This window comes from Tupaia chinensis, unplaced genomic scaffold, assembly GCF_000334495.1.
Source record: "Tupaia chinensis unplaced genomic scaffold, TupChi_1.0 Scaffold146525_1, whole genome shotgun sequence".
NCBI classification, from domain to species: domain Eukaryota; kingdom Metazoa; phylum Chordata; class Mammalia; order Scandentia; family Tupaiidae; genus Tupaia; species Tupaia belangeri.
The window spans coordinates 494,020-497,203 of NW_006206380.1; positions in this window are offsets into that span (position 1 = coordinate 494,020).

Here is a 3,184-nt window from a genome sequence, read left to right on the forward strand (position 1 = left end):
TCTCGCCCCATCCCTTGCTTCAGCTCCATGAACCACAGAGAGAACTCTCTCAGGAAGGTAGGCAGCTTTTTTTGTCTTCTTCTCTTTTTTGATAATTTCCTACTCCTTCTGACCCCAGAGGGCAGTGTTCAACTCTACAGCAGATCCACAGTTCTATCCCCAGAAACTTGGCCAGCAAGAGACCCTTAGGCAGTGCCAGTCCCTGGCCACAGCCCCAGCTCCAGTTCCCACAACCACAGAGACACCCATCTCAGGAAGGACATGCCTCAGCTCTCCAGCAGAGCCCCAGTTTCATCCCCATACCTCTGACAGTCAAGGGACTCTGAAGCAGGGCCAGTCTCTGCAAACAACCCCAGCTCCGGGTCCTCGAACCCCACATGCATCCTTTTCAGGAAGGATAAGCCTCAGCTCTCCAGCAGAGTCCCAGTCCATACCAGACCTCTGGCCAGCAAGGGACCCTGAGACAGGGCCAGTCTCTGGCATCAGCCTGAGCTCCGCTCTCCCAACTCCGAAGACAGCCCTCTCAGGAAGGATAGGACTCAGCTTTCCAGCAATACCAGAGTTTCAGCCCCAGACTCCTGGCCAGCAAGAAACCTTATGGCGGGGCCCATCTCTGGCCACAGTCCCAGCTTGAGGTCCCGCAAACCTAGAGGCACCTCTTTATGGAAGGACAAGCCTCAGCTCTCCAGCAGAGCTCCAGTTTCATCGGCAGAACTCTGGCAGTCAAGGGACCCTGAGGCAGGCCCTCTCACTGGTCACACCCCCAACTCCCACTCCCCTAACTCCAGAGACACTCGTCCTAGGAAGGTAGGAACTTTTTTTCTGTTTCTTGCTATTAATTTCCTACTTCTCCTTACCCCAAAGGAAAGGCCATAGCTCTCCAACAGAGGCCCAGTTTCATCCTCAGACACTGGCCAGCAAGGAACACTGAGGCATGGTCAGTCTGTGGACCCAGCTCCCTCTCCTCCAATCCCAGAGACACCCTTCTGAGGTAGGATAAGCCTCAGGTCTTCAGCAGATTTCCAGTTCCATCCCCAAAACTCTGTCCAGCAAGGGACCCAGAGACAGGGCCAGTCTCTGGCCATCATCCCAGCTCTAGCTGCCCCATTCCAAGAAACAATCCTCTCAGGAAAGACAGACCTCAGCTCTCCAGCAGAGCCCCAGTTCCAGACATCAGGCCAGCAAGGTTCCCTCAAGTAGTCTGGCCACAGCCTAAGCTCCAGCTCTCTCAACCCCAGAGACACTCCTCTCAGGAATGACAGGCCTCAGCTATCCATCAGAGCCCCAGATCCATCCTTATACCCCTTGCCAGCAAGGGACCCTTATTCAAGGCCTGTCTCTGGCCAGACCCAGCTCCATCTCCTCCAACCCCAGAGAAAGTCCTCTCAGGAAGGTAGGCAGTTTTTTTTTTTCTCTCTCTTCTTCTTTCTATTTGTAATTTCCTCCTCCTCCTTCTCCCAGAGCCACAGTTCCATCCCCCAACTCCTCGCCAGCAAGGAACTCTGAGGCAGGGCCAGTCTCTGGTAACAGCCCAAGCTCCAGCTTCTCCAACTTTGGAGATGCCTTCCTCAGGAACATAGGCAGGTATTTTTCTCTTCTTATATCTTTTGTTAATTTCCTACTTGTCCTCACACCACAAGACAGTCCTCAGCTCTCTGGCAGAGTACCAGTTAAATCCCCAGACCCCTGGCCATCAAGGGACCCTGAGACAGGGCCAGTATCTGGCCACAGATCCAGCACCAGCTCCCACAATCCCAGAAAAGCCCATCTCAGGAAGGTAGGCATCTTTCTTTTCTCTTCTTTCTTTTGTTAATTTCTTACTCCTCCTTACCTCATAAGACTGGCCTCAGCTCTCCAGCAGATCCCCAGTTTTATGCTCAGACCCCTGGCAAGCAAGAGACCCTGAGGCAAGGCCAGTATTCAGGCCTAGCTCCAGCTTCAGCTCCCCAAACCATAGAAAAACCCCTCTCAGGAAAGTAGGCAGGTTTTTTGGTCTTTCCTTTTTTGTTTTGTTAATTTTCTACTCCTCCTTATCCCAGCAGACAGTCCTAAGCTCTCCAGCAGAGTCCCAGTTCCATCCCCAGACCCATGGCCAGCAAGAGACATTGAGGCAGAGGCAGTCTTTGTCTTCAGTCCCAGTCTGGCTCCCCCATCCCCAGAGACACCCCTTTCAGAGGGACAGGCCTCAGTTTTACAGCAGAGCCCCAGTTTCATCCTCAGACCCCTGGGCCAAAAGGGACCCTGTGGGCAGAGCCTGTCTCTGGCCACAGCCCCAACAGGAGATCTGCCAACCCAAGACACCCCTCTGAAGAAAGAAGGCAGCTTTTTTCTCTCCTTTATTTTGTTAATTTACTAAACTTTCGTACCCCACAGGATAGGCCTCAGTTCTACAACTGAGCCCCAGTTCCATCCCTAGACTCCTGGCAAGCAAGGGACTCTGAGCCAGGGTCAGTCTCTTGCCATAGCCCCAACTCCAGCTTCCTAAACCCCAGAGACACCCCTCTCAGGAAAGTAGGAAACCTTTTGTCTCATCTTCTTTCTTTTGTTAATTTCCTACTCCTCCTTTTTCTTTTTTTTTTTGGAGAGGTTTTTGCTATAGGGCACGTGCACTCGCCAGACAGAGAGAAAGAGAGACAGAGAGACAGAAAGCAAGAAATCACTCCCCAGGGGGGATGGCCACGCCACAATCCCTTCTCCTCCATTTTCCTCTTGAGATCTTGGGCACACACGCACACGCATCCGGCGTGAGTTTAAGCCATCGGGTCCGAGATGCAAACTGTGGTAGACTACGTGGAAGTCCAGCAACATAGCCATTACGCTAACTGCTGGTCCCTCCTACTCCTCCTTAACACACAGGACACGCATCAAATCTCCAGCAGAGCTGCAGGTCCATCCTCAAAACCTTGGCCTGCACAGGACCCTAAGGCAGGGACAACCTCTGGCTACAACCCCAGCTCCAGCTCCCACAACCTCAGAGACACCCCTCTAAGGAAGGTAGGCAGTTTCTTTTCTCTTCCTTCTTTTGTTAAATTCCTATTCCTCCTTAACCCTTAGGATAGGCCTCCACTCTACAGCAAAGCCTCGGTTCCCCTCGGTTCCATCCACAGACCCCTTGCCAGCAAGGGGCCCTGAGGCAACTCCAGTCTCTGGCCACAGCCCCAGATTCAGTTCCTCTAACCACGGA